The following is a 22,925-nucleotide window of genomic DNA, read 5'->3' as shown; positions in this document are numbered from 1 at the left end:
ACTGTACTTTAGTAGAATCATGTCACGAACCTGGAGGCCTCCCGTTCCGAAGCCAAGACTTTACAACCAAGCCACTTACGTGGTACGGATTCGAAACCCGATGCAACTACAAGATGTGCTGTGTGGCTCTGCTATAAGTTAGACATGCGTTTTTAAGAGCTGAGTATCAGCTTTTGGCGACGGTTCAAAACTGTAAGGCCCATATTCAACTAATCTTCTTGTTTCTAAACAGGATATTAATGCAGCTAAATTAAAAACGAATAAAAATTATAAACTATGTAAACCCCAAAAAGAAGTTTCTATTTCCTTTAACTAATTCTACAAAGTGAGTGAATGCAAAGCATATTAGCTACTTGTCAGAGGAATAACAAATAAGAAACGAGTAGTGATTGATTAAAAAAAAACTGATCTAGAATGAAAGCTGATTAGTTGTATTTTCTAAACGAATTATCAAAAGTATATAGCTCAAAAAAATAAACCAAACTTTTTTTTAAAAGTAATGTTAAATTGTAAAAGTGTAAAGAAAAATTATGTATAAAAATAATTGATTATAAAACCATTAAGCCTCTCCAAGAAACTTTATACAGTTTTGTGAAAAGGATTTACGATGAGTTTATTATGATTTCCTGGACATTACATCATGAAATCATTTTAAATTTTTTTTTTCTAAAGACGTAACTAAAGCCTTTTATAGCTTCCATTAAGGTCTTAGAAGTAGTATTAGCGAAAAAAATTCTAAATGTAATTCCATAAAAATAAAAATAAAAAATGATCGGATCGAAAGACGGAACAAAACAAGCACCCCCTGATTTATAAAAAATAAATAAAAAAAGTAATAAATAGAACAAAAGGTCGATGGAAAAAAACACTCATTTTCAAAAGTACTCCATTTAAGAAATCAATAACTCAGTAAAAGAAAAAAAAAAAACTGGAGGAAATTGAATTATGTTAGAAAATTACTGTATCTTTTCACTTTATATATATATTTCATTGTAGTTCTTTTTTTTTTTTCGAATTCTTCGGATATTTTTTGTATTACATTTCTGTCGCTAAATTTAGAAAAAGCCATCGATCACACAAAAATTGCTTAAATTTCATCAAAAAAAGTTCCTGTAGTTTTTAACAACATGTTCATTAGTATAGAAATCTTTTATATACATTCTCATCTTCAACATAATGAAAAATCCGTTTACGGAAGAATTTTCAAATTGTATCAACTCAATACCATCGTATATATCAAGAAGATTTTCCTATAATTATTTTTCTATTTTCTCATCACTGAGTTTTGTAATATAAATGTCAAGAATATTCTTTCAATTTCGAATCAAATTTGGACAATTTCTGTATACATAACAAAAATTAGCTAAAATATTTTAAAAAAGTGTTTTTGTTCATTTTAAAATATATTTCAATAGATTCTGAGTTATAAATTATTATACTTATACATTATTGTGTTTTGGTATTCCCAAATAATACTTATAACAAAAGCTATCAAAGAATTTAGAAAGGCCATCTCTCACAAGAAACCTGAGTTTCGTATCCATACCGAATGACACAAAAAGAAAAAATTAAAAACAGCCATTAGATCATATTCGAGATGTTTCTTTTCTTCTTATTTTGATAAACTTGACGTATCAAAAAGCTTGAAATATATTTGAAAATTACTTCATTCTTTTATTGCTTACTATTCGCCTCAGGCGACCAGCCGGTTCGTTGAGAATATTGGTCATATTTGATTACAAATAACACGTTTAGATATAACTTCATGTTCATGATTCCGCCAAATTATCCGACAGTAAGTTGCATTGTTTTAATTATCTTACTGTTTATTGTCCGAAAGAAGTTCTAGACGTAACTACCCATGGACGTAAATATCCAGTTCATCTAAATTCAAAAGCTCGCTCTATTGTAACTACTCTTTTTTATTTGTTTTGTAAGCTATATCTTTCTTCTGAAGCTTTCAACGATAGAAGAAAATCACGCGATTAAATATTTGATGAAGCAGTAAAAACGGTTTGAATTTCAGGGAAACATGTATATGTTGGAAATTAGACAAAAACATTTTTAAAAAAATGCCAAAATTCAGTTGAAATTTGCACAACTATTAAATTAATGTCATTAAAGAAAGAAATTTTTAAATTTTCAATTGATGTAAGTTTTATTATTCAATAATATTTCCGAAAATTGCTGCACTAAATTATAAAATTCAGCTTACTCTTTAATTAATTAGGATTTTAAATAAAATTCTAAAAAAATCCGAGGTACATTCGCCAAGATATATATATATATATATATATATATATATATATATATATATATATATATATATATATATATATATATATATATATATATATATATATATATATATATATATATATATATATATGCCAAATTTGGTAATTTTAGGTCAAATGGCCTGGCCTGTGGAATGCTGACACACACACACATCTTTATTATTTGTAGAAATAAAGAAATAATAAAATCTATCTTATAATCTTTTTTCTTTGATAAAATGCTTGCAACCTCAGGATATTTATTTTTACGGATGAGATATTCAGCTTGCAAGAAGGTTCGCTTAAATCTTACTTACATTATGATATGAACTATGTATATCATTAAATATCTTCAGAATCTTTTTCACTATTTTATTTAGTATATAATTTTTTTAGAATGAATATAGCTACAATCTATTTTTTTTAGAACAATAAGAAATATTTCCTTCAAATGTTAAAATCTCCTATTAGCATTTTAAATGTGAAAACTCCGTCCTATTAAAGCGAGAGGTTTTAATTTTGTATTTTTAAACTTAAACCAAGAAAGATATTATTTGACAGAAGAAGATATAAAAAAATATTTACGAGTTACAGTGCAAATAATTTTCATACATTTTTTCTGCATTTATTATTATTTGAAAAAAGTTGGAATAAATAATATAGTTCTGAAATTCTGTGACATATTAATTCTCTTCATACATACATAAAACATGATATTCGTAGAAATAAAATTGGAAAGAAGCAAGATAATCTTAACATGTGATTAAAATTAAATCATATGCTTTCTTCAGACAAAAGTTGTTTAACTTACATAAAGAAGTATAAGGAATATCATAAAAATAATTAAGACACCAGGTTTTAAAAGTGATATATAATTAAAATTTAATAATGAATTTGACATTAAATTTTTCATTATTTATTTATTTAAGCTTGAAATCTGCATTAAAATTCATGATTTCAAAATTTATTTTTTAAAACTTTCATTTTTTTAAATTCAGGATTTATTTAGTATATAGTATAATTAACCAGTTATTGTATTATTTAAAATTATTTTATGAAATTTTAATGCTCCTTATACGACTAAATCCATTGTTTTGGTTTTAAATTCTAATCGTCTCATATACAGGTTTAAACAGGAAAATATAATAGTAGGAAGACAAAAAAATACTACTAATAATAGTAATAAATGCATAAAAAATAAAACAAAAAATAAAGGGAGGCAGGGAGGATTTAATCAGAAAAGAATTATTTAAAGATATCGATAGGATTTCTGATTTAGAGAAATTTTATTTAGATATTTTAAACAAGAAAATAAAATTCAGTATTCAAAAGAAACTCTTCAAGTTATAATTATCTGTTAGACCTTACATTGAATTGCTGTACTAAAAGGTGCAACAAGTTGATTGATTTCGTCGTCACGTGTCGCTAATATAGTATTGATATGAAAAATGTATCATCATATAACTTTGATCAAGGTAAAAGAAATAACATAAAAACATTTAATGTTCATGATGCGTGAAAAAAATCCAGAGACTAATTTTGGATTTTATCTTCTTAGTAGACTGCGATTGGGAGATTGTCTCATTCATTTATTTAATACAAAATGAATTAATAATGATATTTCCATATCTGCATATCACCCGAGTTTTAACAGTTGAAATTCACTGCGATTATATTCTTTCCCAAGGATTTAAAGAAATAACGGTTTATTTTGAAGCATTAGTACAACTAGTAAAAAAAAAATGAACTGATACTTTCAAAAAACATAACGAATCGCTAATCGACACAAACAAAATTTTTTTAATTCTGATGAAAATTCATTGAATTTAGAAACCAGTACTTTTGTTTATTTAAATATGTAAATAAAAATAGCATTTGTTATTTTTATAATGCATTTATGAAAACGTGCTGCATTATTCTATTGACTTTTACAGCGATTTTCTTTTTTACTGTTATATATATGTATATATATATTAGTTTCTTAGAAAAAAATTAATAGAATTTTTTAATCCATTAAATTTTTTTTAACGATTAAAACTATAGCCGACTTAGGTAAACATAAAAGGAAATTATATCTACTTTCAAGATTTTAATCAATCATCTCTTGCATATGAAAAAGAAAAAAGTATAAAATTATAGCAGACTCCATTTATTGTTATTACGTCATATTAACATAATCAGATTAATTTACTTTAATTCGTAATGACAGAAATCTTTTAATCTGCCTTGTTTTATGTACACATCTTTTAAAGAAGTGATGACAGAAATCTCTTCGAAGAATTATTTTAAAGAAAGTTGTTATGTAAATGAGAATTTTAGCACTCGATAAGAAAAATAAAATGTTATCTATTTTTTCATATACAATATCTTTAAACTTATAAAAATGACCCGATAATCCTCTTCCAGCTAGATTGATGAAATCTTGTATATCGATATAACACCAAAATTGTATATTTCTATCAAATTTTGAATGAAATGCATTCAAAGAAATTCTGTCTGTTAGGCTGACCGAGTACAGATGAATACGATGACTACAAAGTTTAAAGAGTTAAACAGACAAAATTTGGTACACATGTCTAGCATCTCAACTGTATCAAATTTTGAAACAAATTCATCCGAGAGTTTCCAGTCTGTCGTTTGTCTGTATACATGCAAACATGATGAATCAAAAACGCAGTGATTTAAATAAATTAAATTTGGAGTGTGATTTTGTAACTACAGTTGTATTTCTGTGCAAAATTTTCTTTTCAATCTGTTGGGGGAAAAAACCCGCTTTGCTCTGCAAGCGGAATTTTTTTTTAATCAAATGAATCAAATTATTCCATTGTATTCTACATTTTTTTTTAAATTCAATTTTATTTGGATTTTTTCCCGAATTTTTAAAGTAATATTAAATTTTCAAGGTGTAAGAATCAATATGCATTATTGTTTTTTCAACAGATAAAATTCTTCAACATAATACTGAGTTTTTTAAGCATAAGGTTCAACATACAGTAATTAATTTTAAAAGAATAAGGCACAACACATAATATTGATTTTTTTTAAAGCGTAACAGTGAATAAGCAATTTTGAGTTTCAGAAAACGTATGAAATGTAAACAAAATAGGTACTATATAAAATTAAATTCCGTTATATAAAACAATATATCAAGAAGGTTAAACTCTGATGACAGTTGAAAAATAGAAAAAAAAATTTAGGCACTGCACACCTGGTTGGAGAGGGACTTTATTATCGAGCTAAAACTAACTAAAAAAACAGAAGTTATGCAACATATAATTTCTAATAAAAAACGGAGAAAGAATGTTCTGTAAATGGATCATTAAAATCGATATCAGCTGAAAAAACTATTCATTATTTAATCCGCATGACAAAATTCCACGAAGACCGTAATTGAACCTCATAAATTAAAGGGCGTTTGAGTCAAATACAACCGCGCCAAAAATAGAAAGATCAGTACCTCCATAGAAATAAGCTATAAGTCAAATGATTCGTTTGCAAAACACGAAGCCGTATTGACACACATCGACTACCCCGTAACTGTAACTGTGATCAGACTCATCAAGGGATGAAATGAAATAAGAACAGCAAGTTAATGGCGTAAATCATTTCCATGCGTCGTTACGAGCGAGCAAGTTCTCAGATTGATAATCCATATCTATATATATCGTCCCCTGTTTCCCCTTTCACGGCGTACTTAGAATAAAACGAAACAATGAAGAAATACTGAATGTCACATTGCTCGGAACTACTAATATTGATTAATTCATACCGGTGAGAAGGGTGTGTGTGTGTGAAAGGGGGAATGTTATTTCTTTTATGATATTAATGTACCGGCAATTATTCATTACAGATTGAATAGAAGACGTTGAAAGAATGTAGTTATCTAAAGGAAATTGATTAATGAAGGAATAGTTAGAGATATAAAGTTTCGATGAAGATAATAAAAATTGCAATGGAATAAATAACAATAAAATATAAAGTTTTGAATATTTCCATTTTTTGTTGTTTAATAAACTAGGTTGAAAATACAGCCATTTACTGCTTATACTTTTTATTAATCAGTTTTTCTTTATAGCCTTGAGCTTTATTTGCATTTCTTTTAAAAAAATTTGCACTTTCAATTCAGTTTATTGGGGAGTGACATTTATATAATTCTAGCAAAGGAGAAATTAGTTTGCTAAATTCTTTCATTTACGCAAAAAAAAAAAAAAAAAAAAAAAAAAAACTGCTTGATTTTATTCTTTTTTATCGCTTTAAAGTAAACATAAGAAGTGGAATCAGTTAAAAAGAATTCTCAATGAGTTTTTAATCTTGCTGATTCTGCCATTTCTTTTACTCATTTTCAACTTAATGCAGGCACACTGCAAAGTAGTTTTAAAAACAGAAATTATAAACTTGAAGAGGTCACACAAGAGGGCGCTTCCATCGCTCCCAGAGGAATGTTACGTCACTCGATTACCACCGCGGAGCATGATGGAAAGATGATGGAGTTGACAGATTAGAACTCTAGCATGAAAGAGAAATGATCGGTTCGGAATACAGAATTTCTTACCAATCCTGGAGTTGTCTATGAGCAAAATGTATGAAAGGCTCCATTATAGGCTGAAGCGATGCTTCGATCGAGGTCCAGAATATCATATTAGTATTGCATATTTTTCATTGTAACTATTTAATAATCAATAAATATTCGTTAATATCAAGATGTCTCTTTTTAAATGGACAATAAAAAACTCAGCACACAAATTAGGAATCCTTTTGTTTCTGTGATGCAATTTTTCCCTGACGTATTATCATGGAGTAAATAAAACAAATAAAAAAAGAATTTAAAAAAATCGAAATCGCAACTTTTAATTTATTATGTGAGAACATTATTATTATTATTATCTAATCGAGTTCTCAATTTTTTTCACGAAGACATATTTTTTTATTTTTCGTGAGAAACCGGTTTAAACCGGTTATAAACACGCACGTGACTATCAGGTTATTTATACGTCGATATTTAGAAAATGACTATAGGATTTAAAATAATAATTTAAAAACCGAGGGATCATTTATAGGAACTTTGTCGATCCTCATTTGTAAATAATGGAAAATTATTATTATTGTAGAGTTTTAGTTATCATCATGATTGGATAAATTCATTTGGAAACTACAACATTTTCATAAAGGTTCGAAATTTTATTATTTTGTTTACAAAAATTGATTTTTAAGAAGTGCCATCTAAGATTTAATTATTGACCACCTTTATACTTATACATTTTGTGGCAGTTCATAATTTTTTTCTTACCTATTCTATACATTGACGCCGAGAGAATGTCCTTTAATCGTACATTTTATGAGATCGGTGTCTACCTGACGAATTAATTATAATAATAATTTATCTTATAATGATCGTGTTCAATTTCCTGTGAATTATTTGTTTTGACAAAAACAGTAAAAAATGATTTCACGTAAGTAACTCAAACATAAGTTTAAAGAAATATTCTTTTTCCAATGTTTATGTCCATTTAATATATATAAAGTCTAAGTAAATAACTTGCTCATTGGTCTGGAGAATTAAGTTTTAAGATAAAGACTTTCTATCATTCATAGCAGAAGTTTTTCGATATAGATATTTTTTCTTAATATACGCTAGTTTAAAATTTTTAATTTAAACTATCTAACTAAGTTAAAAACATGAATTTGGATAAAAATTCGCATTATTATTATTATTATTTTTCAGTTTTAAAAAATAGATATGTTTCTGTTTCCAGTGATATCTTTATCTTGTCTCTACATCAATTAAAACCAAGTTATAACAAGTTATTGAATTATAAGTGATGTTTATTTATAAGCATTTAAAAACTTTAAATGCATTTTCTGAAGAAAGAGTTTTTTTCATAATTCTTCTGTATAAGTATCGTCATATCTCAAAAAAATAATCATGATATTCTAATGAAATTTATAATTGGTACTTGTGCAGAATGTAATGAACTATAGATTTGATGAAGAAAGCTCTAGAAGTGGATTTATGATTGTTTAATGCAAGTATCGTTAAAAAAAATCCCAAAATTTTATAGATAATTTCATACATAACACACGCAAATTTTATTTTTGAATATATTTCTTAGATAATAATTAATTACACGCTATGTTACATATGTAATGTTACAAAGAAAACTGAAAAACTGTAACAGTTTTTTTTCTCTAAAACAATCCTAGTTTTTGTAAATAAATGCTAAAATTTTGATCAAAAATATGCTTTTTTTTAAAGGCGACGTATATATTTAAATAATTTCACTTTTATTCATCCTTTTATTTTTATATTAATTAAAAGCATCATATAAGCATTAAAACATCTTTTTAAATCCCATCCGAGCCTAGTCGGATACCTTTACTTGCAAAATTGTTGATCTGAAGACAGTCGGCTTCGTAAAGATTTTTTCCGTTTTTCTGTCATATCAAATAAGAAAATAGTAAATTTGACTGAAAGGCCAAATCTTTTCAATATCTCCTGGAACTATAAGACTTTTAATTCTAAAACTAGAGTTATAAGACATAGAACTCCAAGCATGCAGATTTAAAACTAATATCTGAAGTATTTCAAGTAGGTACATGCTGATAACATGCTGACACTTATTCTTCGTACCGTGATTGTATGATTTAAGAACAGAATATATGTATGTATGTATGTAATATATATGTAATGAAGTTCCATTGTTTAACTAAAAAAATTCAAAATAAGCGTAGTTAAAAGTTTTATATGCAGACAAAAATAAACCAAAACATTAACATATCGATTTCAAGTATTTAGATGAAGTGTTCATCGAATGCTATTCAGCAATCCCACTTAACTTGAGAATAATGTTTCGAATTCTCCCAAAAATTTATTTTGATCACGGCATCGGTCACGGGCAATTTGACATTCTGCAGTTATTTTTGGTTGTCAGGGGGGTGCTCTTTCACGATGAAAAATAGTTCCATTTTCTCTCAACACATTCGATGGCCATTTAGATCCACCAGCCACTTCAGAAAGGTGAATTCCTTTTGAACAGTTTTTTCCGTTGAAAATGATAATAATAAACCGTTATTAGTTTTGCTACTTTAAGGTAATGACACAGAACAGAAGGCACTAACCCATAACACCTGCGTTTTATTCTGAAATAATTAAGGTTGTTTTATACATAAAGAATCTCAGAACATATTAGAAATTTAGAACATTAGAGAAATTTAGAAAATTATTTATTATAATAAAGGTGAGATTTTGGAAGAAGTTTAGATCTGAAATCAATTAATAAAAATTAAATCTAATAATTAAATATTTTAATAATTATAAAAAGGATAATTCTGAAATCAATGAATAAGAATTAAATCTGGCAATCAAATATTTTGATAAGATTTTTTTTTTTTTTTGCATTATACACAAATATCTTAATTTCTTTGTTTCAGATCATTATTTAAAAATTAAAAAAAACATTCTAAAATAAATTTTACCCCAATATATCACTAATTAAATTTAGACGCAATGAAATTTCCTAAAGAAACACTGGGATTTAGGTTTCTAAATTTAAGCAGAATGATTTTTAAAAACATTTCTAAGAAAATAGAAGGTTTATCATGAAATATGAAAGCCAATGAGAAATTTGAGAAAAAAAATCAAGAAGCTTTTTTGGAAAATATTCTTTGTGAACATTTTTTTCATGATTTTCTGCAAATATAATCATGAAAAAATCAGAATAAAAATATTGAAAGTCATGGAGTAAATTTCATTATAAATTAAGTTTTAATCTCGTGAATCGATTTTTCAGAAGTAATTAATTTTAATCCAATCTGTCACGCATTTTTTACTGCCTCCATCGAAAAGTTTCGAAAATAAAGTATGCTCTGAATATATATTTAATCGACATCAATATTTTTCTCCTTTTAGTTTTTTACAAAATATATATTATATGGCAAATTTCTTTGATATATTAAAAAGTATGCAACTGACTTTATCATTGATTAAATGGATTCCAGTGAACAAGATGCAGGAGTTCACATACATTTAACAGAATAAAAAATAAAAATGGGAGATAATAAGATCATTTACCAGTTTTGGAACTCAATCATTTACATGTAAAAAACACTTAGTTCAAATCATGATAGAAACAACCGTATTCAATTATACTGAAATTATAAAAAAATATTTCAAAATATATATATATAATGTAAGTTGAGAGGCAAATATAATCAAGCTTATGACTCATTATATATAAAAAACTATTTAAAAAGCTTATACAGTTGACTATTATCTATAACCTCCATATTTTATAAGATCTGTCAATAATGTTAGCAAACCGTAAGCCTTATGTGTAACTATTAACTAGAAGTTAAAACTAAAATTCAGTTATTTAACTTTCGTTTATATAATTAAAAAAAATTATTCATACAACTTTTATTTCATAGGTTTTATATCATAGGGTTTAAATGTTCATGATATTATGGTATTATGCAAAGATATATAATCTATATATTAACTGTTTGCAAAGGGATGAGAAAAAAGAAGCACAGTTTCCACCGTCTCTTTCCTTTTGAAATCTAATAATGCCAGAAATATATAATTATTAATGTATCGTTTTTCTTCGAAAGTAAATTTCTTGAGTGAAGATTCTGTTTGAAAATTATTAGACGACTTTATTATCATATCAAAATAAATTATAAAGCAGGAAATTACAAAAATTTTTTATTCCAGAAAAATTGACAATTTTAATCAAAGCCATAGAAGTGAAACATCTAGAAATTAATGACACATTTCACTTTTCTTATCTGGAATTTTTAGTTATAGTTCACACTTTTTATATTGTCTTTAAAAAATAAAAATTGAAAAATTAGGCTGTCAGTGAAGCAAGATTGGACATATTAAAATAATACCAACAGCTAAGGAATTTCATTGATAATTAGCAGAAAACTGTTATTTCTCTTTTTAGAACAATCATAACATACACTAATTTTATTACATAAAATGAAACAGCTGTATCTAAGTTATTTGAAAACTGCAATAATCTTTTCTAGAGAAAGAACTTCTTGTTAACACACTCACGAAACTTCTTTATTTTCAGAAAACATTAACTGTTAAATCTTTTGATAATGTAGAATGTCAGAAAGGATTTAAGAAAGTATTTTATCTTAAACACATTGGAATAATATTATCCCACTTCTTCGGATGAAAAAGAGATTTTTCTTTAAGCTTTACATCGTTATTTAAGTTTACTCCATCTATTAAATCGAATTTTTGTCTTCCCCCATCATTTTCGTGTAAAGATAAAATTGGCAATTCAAACAGTTCCTCGTTCAATCATAATTTGCAAATTCCGCTTCTTTTTTTTGTGCCTAAGCTTTTACTTTCAAGAGCTTTCTTAATCATTTCGTGGCAAAATGAACTTTAAAATTTGCTGACGCTTTCCAGAAAGAATATATTCTCGAAAATGGAACTTTTCCAATTTCTGATTTCAACACTTGCTTAATTGAAGTGGATCTTTTTCTTAGTTTCATCATGGCTGATATGATGTTCTAATATTTCATAGCTTTTTTAATAACATCAACATAAGGCAGTCTATTTAAGAGCAGAAATCTTAATTTTGGTCAAGCCTCTGTATTAAAAACATATTGCACAATATCTTCACGATATTTGCAAATGCTGAATATCGTATCATATCGTGAATTCATCGCAACAATATTGTCGAACATTTTCTGCTAATAGGACTGACAAAAATGATATTTAAACCAGGCCCTTCTCATTCAATTTTTATATTTAAAGGATGATTCATAATTCACAATGGAAAATTTATTCCATAAAATGACCACATACATGGTGAATCTTTGAGAATATTCAGTGTCGTACCCATGATCCTCCGGTTCAGAGATTCTGTCACCAAATCATCATGGGACAGGAATTTTTTAGGAGCTATCAAGCATTTTCTTAGAGCAATATCTGTCCTATATTGACTCTTGTTATCCCAGACGCTTATCTATCTATACAAACAATAAAAGTAAGTGTGTGTGTTTGTGAATTTTGTTTCTTCACAGGCCAGACCATTTGACCTACAGCTACCAAACATGTCAAACATATACCTTAGAGGCTGAAAATGTGCACCTAGGAGCAAATTTTTTGAAATTTTAATTAGAATTTTTATTAATTAAAAACTAAACGAAATTTTGACGTTTCTTCGCAATAACTCAAGAACACAAAAATAAATTTGACATCGTTTCAAAATTTAAAAAAATAATATTTTTAATGGTATTTATTTAATTGTAGTGAAAAATTTGGCTGAATTTTGCAAATTATTTTTTGCCTAATTTCCAACAACAGATTAACAACAACATTGTTACCTAGAAATTTAAACCTTTTCACTGTTTCATCAAATATTTGCCTGATTTTTTTCATTGTTTAGAGATATAGAAAGATTTATTGCAATATCTATGTAGTTTACAAGACGAATAAAAAAGTGAAGTTAGACTGCAGCGAAATTTAGAAGACAGATGAACCATAGATTTGCACTTTTAATAAAGCTATGATATTATAGGACTGGTCTCCATTAGAAAGGTTCATGTACAATGAGCCTAACATACATAAGGCAGTTAAAATAAGGCAGCATATAAAGCATAGATCTTTAATGGCTGGCAGTTTCACAGTATCACGGATACAAAGTTATATCAAAACTATTTAACTGGAATTAAAGATAACGATAGCTACAATAATATATGTATGTGTGTGTATGCATTGGCCCTCTACAGGCGTGAGCGTCTGCCCTAGAGCTATCAAACTTGAAATGTAGGAATATATATACTTTGGGATGTGGAAATGTGCAATTCGGAGCAGTTTATCGAAATTTTTATTGATTAAAAATGTAAAAATTTTGGTGTATTTACGCAATAGCATTCGAAAGTATTACTGTACAAAAATGATTTCTACGTTATCTATCTACGTTATAAATTTAAAACATTATATTTTCAATGATACCAATTTTAAACATATAAATTCAGCTTCTATGTTTAATCAATTTTCAAAAAAACATTTTAAGCATATTTTTCAACAATTTATTTAACTCAAAATAAAAATAAAATTGAATATGCATGAGCACATTATGTGCGCATGGGAAAAATTACTTTTCATCAACGATGCAATGTAAATTTAATTCGAAATATTATTAAAGCTAGATTTTTGAAATAATTAAAAAATGCAATACTATTCTAAAATATACGCTGAAAAAAGTGCAAGTTATGAATCAAAGAAAAAAAAATCCACTTTTGGTTAGTCAAACGAGTTTTCTTTTTAAGATTATAATCCTAGTTTCTTTTTACATTCTAATATTTTTTTCAATATTTCATTGAATTTCACTTTGTATGCACTGAAAAAAAAACTTTGCTGCCTAGAGTCTTTGTTTCTAGCTGACGGATTTTTAACACTAGTGAATTGCTGTCCAATGAAAAATCTTTAACACTTTTGAATAGTTCTCCAATAGCTATTTGTTAATCCTCTCACTACTTACCCAGCCCATCTCGGCCGTGCAAGTACTTTACTAATTCTCCGGTTACTTTTTAAGTGAGGAGTTCAAGATGTAAGGCTAAGGCATTATTAGTGATAACTTGCTTTACATCCTACATCCTTCGATTGAAATAGAAACCGACTCTAAACCGGCCCCTCTCGTAGAAATTTTGAATTTCCATTAATGGAACTATCTTTATTTGAATCTTCCATTCTATTTTTTTTTAAAGAATAAAGGGTCAACTTCTTCGTACGATTTTATAATAATAATGACCCTCTGAATTACACTGTTTTATTTTAATATGCAATGAATCAAATTTACATCATATCCCCCCCCCCCCCAATAATGGCTGGATACCTTCGACAGTTTTATTTATTAAATCTCTCCATTTCCGGAAAGTTGGATACTTTCCATAATAAAATAAAGTGTTAGGCTGAAGTGCAAAACACAAAAACAAAAATCGATTTTCACGTACAGATGAAATGTTGCTTATTTACGTTATTCAACGGAAAAATATCGAAAAAAGGACACATTAAATCTTTAATTTGTGAAAAATGTTTAAAATTTGTAGAAAATAATAATAAAAAAAATACCTCGCATTTTTTTTTCTCTTCTGAAATTATACAAACTGCAAATTTTGATTTCTCATGGGATTTAAGTTCTTAATTTCTTTAAAGTGAGAAAGAAAAAAAATATTTTTAAAAATCACACTCATTATTCTGTGTTCACGAATTAGGACTAATATTTTTGAACTTTAGAAAAAAAATTCGGGGTACATCGGGTAATCGTTGTACATTTATTCACAGTATTTAAATAAATGACTAATAATAGAACAGGATATGGATTGACTATGGATTACTAACAATGGGGTTATGCAGATAATATTATCATTCAAGAAAAAATATAATCTTAAATTTACATAAGAATAAGGAAATATTAGTAGATGAGCGTTATTCGTAAGCCTGTTGGGCAATAAACCTACCATGTCACATCGATGAGTGGAGCTAGTAATGAAATTGCTAAGCACAAACAATACCTGGAAGCAAATTATGATGACATTAATGGACTGGAAATGATTGTTTGCAATGACATATCGATAAAATTGGATGCGAAATTAATGTTTTTTTTTTATAACATAAGGCTAACATACAGTTACCACCAATCAGATATTTATGAAAATATTTAGACAGGAAGATGAAAGAATCATTATAATTTTAGGGAAATTCAACAAACACCTGCCTGATTGTAAAAATTTACTCACAATAAATTTCAACAACAGAATTGTACGAAATAATACTAAATAAAATTGTTCTTAATAAGAACCAACAATATCTCCTGGATATTGTCAGCTTAATCCAGTCAGCCTAATTCTGGATTTTTCAATCAATCTTGAAGGTTATCATGTGCAATCCAAATCTTGCAGTTGTTCCTTTCTCAAACAAGCGCTAAAAACGACATCAAATTGCATTGCTTCTAAACGTTAACGTTATAGTGATGACAGTCACATCTGTCTGGATTTATATTAAGAAATAAAAGTCCTGAATGTATTTGGAAGACTGTTCAAGAAAGGAGACATTATCCAGATGTCATTAAAATTATTATAAATTTTATGATTGAGTGAGGATGTTCTTCCAGAGAATATGCTGTAAGTTATGAGAGTAGATAAAAGACAGAACATCCGAAAATTGGAATTATAAGATGACAATAAAATTCACAATCCAAAGTTTTAAAAATCTTTTAACGGTTGCTTCAAGATATTTTGGTGCTTATAGCTCATAAACTGGACAAAGTACAACTGTCACTATTTTCGATAAAAGAAAGCTTGACAAAAGATACTATTTCACTCGTTCTTCAAGATAAAACTGTTGAGATTTAATTTTTAAATTTCCCATGTCATAAATGCGCCAAAATTGCCATAGAATCTGCTAAAAAAGCGGTGCACATGGATACACATCGTAACAAGTTTTCTCACAATGCAAAAACGTTTTTAAATTATTAATTTAAGATAAGATCTTTGATTAAGTTGCCATAATTCAACATATCCTAATTGTCGGGATGATTTAGTAGTATATGGATAGAATTTGAAGTGCAAATACCTCCTAGTCATTTTGGATTATTTCAGAAAAAAAAGTAGGAAAACCATAAAGAGTTGAAAATTGATAAATTCTTAAAATAGAATATATTATAATAAAATGGAATATAATTCGTAAAATAGAATATATAAAGTCACTCACATTAGCGAGTATCCAGAAAGATGACTTTTTATAATTGAAAATACTTCAATTTGTTTTTTTTTTGCAAAATGTTAAAAATCTCAATTTTTCTCTTAAGCTATAAAAATTTATGTTATTTATTCGAAGTCAAAATGTAGTGCATTGTTTTTAAATATAATTTTTCAGCCGTTAGGCAATTAAAACGAAGCACTTAGACGATATAAAAAATCATAGACTGTGTAGTTTTAACTTAAAAATAAATTATGGCTTTTCTTTTTCTAAACTTTAGGCTCTTTGCGTGAACCAAAGACACAAGGTTATCTTTGTTCAGCGTGCAAATGCACAAAATCATGAAACCTATTAGAATTGAATCGAAAAATTGATTGATTTGCTTCACTCTATTAAAACTTGTAATGATAATGTAAATTTACTTAATTCATTCTTGAAACAAGTGATTTTAACATTTTTTTTTAAATAAAAAGTTGTTAATCATTATTTACGGAACGTTGATATATTAAACATCACTGGTGAAGTTCCAAAATCAGATAAAATAGATGATCAGACATAAAATATTACTAGTTCTTATTGTTTTACATTGATTCTTGTAAGCTCTGAAAATAACTGAATGCTATTTTTGATATTATAAAATAAGGGAAATTATATATTAAATACTTTTACTTTACTCAAATAAAAAGCATAAAGAGAAGTATTGTAAATGTCGAGAAATTCAGCTTCGCAAGTGTGATGAATCTTCTTCAAATTGAAATAATTGTTTTTAAAGTAATTCCTATCACTTTCATATAGATATGAAAAGGGATTATTTTAAAAAAAGAGGTAGGAGCCAGTTGAATAACTTTTTTTTATTTGTTGTTTGTATAAATTTTATACGTTTCTAAATTTTGGACCAAGTCCATCGAAGGTAAGTTTATACGTCCGTGCCCATATTAGTATGAATACTCCAACATATAAAGAAACAAATAGATGAAATCTGACATGTAGTTTCATTTCGCAGTAGACAGATATAATTTGGCATGTTTGGCAAAGTTGTAAATCTTGATCAATTATAGATCCATTAAGTGAAAGGAAAATAAATGAAAACGCATACTCAATTCTCTTCTCTCTGCCAAAAAACATAGAACGGAATATTTGGAACTGAACCAGCAAAATAATTAAATAACAAAAAATAATTAAATGCGCATATATATTTGGAGCAATTCATAGAAAATGATAACAGATTTTTATAAAATGTCCTTTCCATTGGATATGTGATTGTGCAGTTTATTTATCTAAAAGGAAATAAAATGACTTAATGCAATAGTCCATTTATTCTAAGTACCATAATAATTTTTTATCTGATACTTTATATTTATAGAGCAAGAATAATTTTGAGCAATTTTCCTAGATATTATAATTTTTATTTTTGGAATAATTTTACGTATTTATTAAATCTTTGCAGTTTTTTTTTAAGGTAAAAGTAATGCATTTTGAAATGAATTATAAATATGTATGATGTATATTTTATGCTTGATATGACTATCAATACAAAAAATATATAACAAACAAAGTATCATCTCTTGTTGCTAATGTGGTTTTGAGTTTCAGTTTTTTATCTGTAATTTGATGTAAAAAATTCATTGTTTGCATTTATTATTAAAACTGTATTTCCATAGTAACAATGATTGAATTGGAAATATCAATAAAATTTAAAAGTTGTTTTTATCGAAAATGCTTAACCACTTAACATGTGAAAACTTTGTTTTGTTTCCTGAACAATAATCAAATGCGTGCTCAAGCAACAATTCATCATTGTGAATTGTGTAAAAAAATGTATATTGAAAAAAAATAAAAAGGAAATATAAAAATGGCATTCATTTTTATACTCTGTATAAAAAAGGCACAGTTTCACTCAATAGAAAAAAATATGAAATATAGTTATAGTTAAGTAGTAAATATAGTAGTAATAATTAAGTAGTAAAATATAGTTATAGTTAAATAGTAAATATAGTTATAAATAAAAGGTATAGATTAACTAAATGAGATTAAGCATTCTTTAAAATAAATGATTTGTTAATAATAGCATTTTCTACTGATTTTTTTTATAAATGATACTCTACAGTTACAGTATACAGTATTCACACTGTACTACATTTCTTAAACATATCCAAATATGTGAAAGTTTTCATTGAAACTAATAATTTGTTTTATTTTTGCTTTATATAGAGAATTTAAGCTTTAAAATAATTGCATGAAGTTAAGCCTGAAAATTCAGCTTGAAATAAGATAATAATAGTGAAAATCAGCGCTAATGTGAATTTTTGTATAGTGATTTAAGATTCAATAGGAGAAAGTTGAATGAGGATGTCTTTAAAAAGTATATACAGACATATTAGGAAAAATTACGAGTAATTAGTTTTAATTTCCGACAATTTCTTTACATTCCGACCTTCAGATTTAAGAATTTCAGAAAGAAAAAAAAACTAAACTATTTTATCAGAATCCAGAAATGTTTTTTTAAAAAATATATTTTTCCAGAAAGTTTCAAGTTTTTTTTTAAAGTGTGAATGCAATTATGACTTCGAGCAAATTTATTTTGAAATCTTTCTGATTAAAAAAATTTCAAAGAGGTTGAAGAAAAGTTAAAATCTAAGCAGTCATCTGTATAAACTAATTAAAGTTCTAAGTTTAAAAAATACACATGTATTATATTTCTTAAGATTAAGAAAGCTGAAAACATTTGAATAGTAGTCTTCCTGCCGAAGAACTAAAAGAAAGAGAAAAAAGGGAGAGAGAGAGAGAGAAGAAGAAGAAGAAGAAGAGTAGGAGACGGCTGAGACAGCCAGGTTGCTATAATTCAATTACTTCCTTCAAAAACTATAACAATTGCAGAGATGGAACCACGTTATCCATAAGGTCCACACCCGACGTACTTTAAAAATTAAATTTGTGAAACCTGGAGGAGAACAGAGAACAACAATTCATTTGGCCCTACCCTACCCTCTTACTAAGCTAAGTGAAGAAAACATCAGTACTGTCAAAATGGAAATTCTTAGTAATTACTCAGAGCCCTCATAATTTCATAATGAACAATGGAGCTCTTATCATTTTTCTAAGAAATGTTTAGTAGAAATACGAATTCGTAAAGAATAAATTTATTTGAGCTTTTCAATTTTAATATAAACTCTATGAATAAACTTTTCTATCTTTTCTATACCCCTCCTCCCGCACACACAATACCACATGAATGGCGCAGTTTAGCCAAAGATGCCTCTTGTGCTAAAGAAATACAAACAAACCAAACCAAACCGCACACACAACTATTTCATATACATTATAATCATTATTGCATATTTATTACAATAAAAGTGCGTAATTTTTATTACATTTAATGATTTAATTTTTCATGTTTAAAGTTATTAATCTTTTTTTATTTCCTCTTCATTATTGGAATAAGATTATTATTATTTCCCTATTTAACATAATCGACTATTGTAATGTAAAATAATACATATTTTATTATAATGCAAAAAGGCCTCATTAACTATGCTCATAAATTAAACAATTATATGATTCGAAAAACAAGAGGGTATAGTAAATTGATATGAACTAGATTCTTTTGGGGGCCGGAATTTTCCCCCCAATCAACATATGTCCATCCCAAATTAGTAAAAGATCATATGGGTTTTTTTCAGGTATCTGTAGGCAGCTTCCCAGCAATGATTGTAAGTTCAGAGCGTGAATATCCCTTACAGATATATTAATAAAACAATATTCAAATCAAATATAAATTCCTCGAGTCTTGTCTCCCAATTATAATAATAACTGGTAAATTTACGAGGCATTTCATGACGTTTATAGGTGGAATCTCAATTTATTACCATTTTAAAGAGCACTTCGTGATCACGATTGCCCTATTCAAATAAAGACGTATTATTGTTCGATTGTTTGCTCAGCTAGAACAGAAGCTTTTATGAAACCATTAAGTTTATTTCTAGAACGATAAATTATTTCTACTAATAAGGATTTAAACATAGATTTGAATAGAAAACAAAACTCTTATGTCTGCATGTAAATCGTTTATGCAAAGAATAATTGCATGTTAAAAGCGCATTTAACAATTTTCTATGTATTGAAACTGTTTATTTAGAATAGAAACAAAAATTATAAAAAATAAAATACATTAAAAATATTTAATTTAATTTTCAATTTTTTAAAAAAAGAATCTTGAATTTTTTTAAATCAGAGCATCTTGATCTGGGAAATAAAAATAGGATTTATGTGAAACTCATAATTAAAGGAGGAAAAATTAATGATTCAAAATTTTTATCTCTTATCAAAAATTATTGAATAAATTAATTTCATTTCATTTGCCGGGAAATTTATTCGAGTATGTAACAAGGAAAATGATATTAAATGAAATTTTAATATAAAACGTAAATACTCTAATCATCATTTACAAAACTTAATATTGAAGAAAATTTAAGAAACCAATATTTTGAAACAAGAAAATTAATACGGTCCCCTTCAAGTACCAAGACATCATCATTAACATTGTTAATTTTTTTTCGTAATCATTTTTGAATATTTCTTCCTGTATTTTCACAAAAAAAAACTTAACTGGCGTTTTTAGAATTAAGCATATAGTTAAGATAGACAAGTTAAATAATAACGAACTATCTTTCGAATTTTATTTAATTATTAAAAAATTGCACTTAGATATTCAGAAGATGATAAAGCAATTCATGGAATTGTTTTTTTTTTGTCATTTAAGTCAATTGCTAATCTGTTATTTTACTATTAATTCTGATCACATTTAGATGGATGTTTTTATTATATTTAGGGATATTTCATCTATGCCTACATAATCTTTCTTGAAATTTAAAATATTAAAGATTCTCATCGTAATAACTGAGACAGAAGATGCGCAACAGGATCTGTATATTCAGTATATAATCTAAAAACAAATGCATTTGGAAATATTGCAGTGTAATTTTCTAGATTATATCACATTAAAATAATAGCATCCATACAAAAAATAGCTTTCACCTCTTGCCTCAGATTACAACAACAAACATGCGAGGATAGTGATCTTCCGCTTCTATGCAAGTCAAAGAACCGGAGATGATAGTTATTATTTTTATCTTATTCCCTTGCAAAACAAAGAGAACATTGCAACGAATATCGTAAACTATCACAGAATGCTTCATTCCGCATCATTTTCCTTTCTTTGTGCTCTGTAATAAACCGTGTGCAGCGAAACAAATCTTTTCTCTTTCTCTTTTTCTAGACATCTCCTAGGAAAAGGAGGAAAGGATAATTACGCGGCTTTCCTACAAATCATAAACACACTAACCTGTAATTCTTCCAGGCTTTTTCTCGGGTGTGAATGGAATGCCAAGTTAAACGTTTGCTGGAACAGGTGCACAGAAGGCAAGCACGTCGGATTTTTCTCTGTAAGGAATGTAGAGGATGTTCAGGCTCTTCAATGGACCAAGATCGGCGAATGTCATAGACACGACTTCCCTCTTTTCTCTCTCACTTGCGAATTCCCAAGTGGAGCCAACATTTGAATTTTATCGCTCCGCTTGGCGACGGAAATGTCACATGCTCTGAAAGAGATTGACCATCGCTGATATTTTTGTTTGGAGGTCATGACCTCTTAACTCTTTCGATCCTGGTGTGCGTTTTGTAGTATTTTTCTGTTTGTGCTGTAGTATATTTCTGCATCACTTTAATAATGAAAGAATGTTATGCTTTCTTTTTGTAAGATCTATTTATAAATAATTACTTCAAAAAGTTTAATTTTTTTAAAAATTTAAATCGCTTTCTAAAATTAACTTTTGAAATAGTTGAATTTATTTTACAAATAAATTTATTTTTGAAATAAGATTTATAAATTGAATTGAGATGACGAGAGAAATGATATAAAAAGTGAGATAACATTCTATTAAAAAATTCGAAGTTATTTCAATTAAAAATGAATATACTTTTTCAATGCTTTATAAACATATGTAATTATACATATATATGATATTTTATTAAATATACATATATTATTAAATAACCATATATATGATATTTATGAATATTTTATACGATATTTTAAAAAATGTATGTATGCTTTATAAAAATGTTTTATAATTAAAACATTTTCCAAAGGTATTTTTCTTTAGTTTTTTTTTTTTTTTTTGGCAAACATATTTTTTACTCATTATATGAAAGTTTTGGGTTTATTTGATTTGTGTCAGTTTTAGACCGGCAGTTCTGGATCTCCATGTATATATGCATGAAGTTCTTTAGATCTAATATAAGCCAAGAGACCTTCTATTATTATTGAAATATTATGAGTAGAGTATCGATTTAGATGTTTTCTCATCAGCTAACTCTGTCTAAAAAATTATGAAGTTCATCTCACAATAATCCTTGTGTAGTTTCAAAACGAGATGTAAACACTTTGGCAACATCTTAAGGCTTTAGTATAAATGCTTATACGGTGTAAACGATAACTTATTTGCAACGCCATATAAACTCGTTCTTTATCATCTGACTCATTTCCAAACAACATTTATATCAACAAAGGAAATAAATCTAATGAAATACGAAATTTAATACTACGAAGATAAAATATGAATAATAAATCAAAACAATATAAAATTCTAACATTAAATTAGAACAATACGATATATGAATGTACAAATAAAATAATATGTAAATTTAATATAAAATTAAAATAATGTGAACATTTTAAGTTTAATAAAAAGTAAAAATATGTAGATTATTTTTATAAAATTTATGAATATCTAAGCTTGAAATAATTCGCTATGAATTTGTGAAGGCTCATTTCATATTACCGCAGTTGAGAGAAATAAATAAAAATACATGAAATGCTAATTTCTTTTTTAATATCAAATTTAATATCCTTTATAAAGTAATTT

The 22,925-nt window shown here is 27.0% G+C and overlaps 1 protein-coding gene across 1 annotated transcript in view; it reads right to left on the bottom strand.

Moving 5' to 3' along the window:
• LOC129964208 (beta-1,4-glucuronyltransferase 1-like) overlaps positions 1-21,508 on the bottom strand; it is a 40,094-nt gene extending 18,586 nt beyond the window's left edge. Inside the window, exon 1 of the mRNA XM_056078927.1 lies at positions 21,344-21,508. The gene's annotated coding sequence lies outside the window, so the exon portion shown is untranslated. The remainder of the gene's footprint in view (positions 1-21,343) is intronic.
• Positions 21,509-22,925: the final 1,417 nt, after the last annotated feature.

The sequence above is a fragment of the Argiope bruennichi genome, chromosome 3, assembly GCF_947563725.1.
Source record: "Argiope bruennichi chromosome 3, qqArgBrue1.1, whole genome shotgun sequence".
Taxonomy (NCBI): Eukaryota; Metazoa; Arthropoda; class Arachnida; order Araneae; family Araneidae; genus Argiope; species Argiope bruennichi.
The sequence above is the reverse complement of the archived record's forward strand: the minus strand, read 5'-3'. Positions and strand labels throughout refer to the sequence as shown.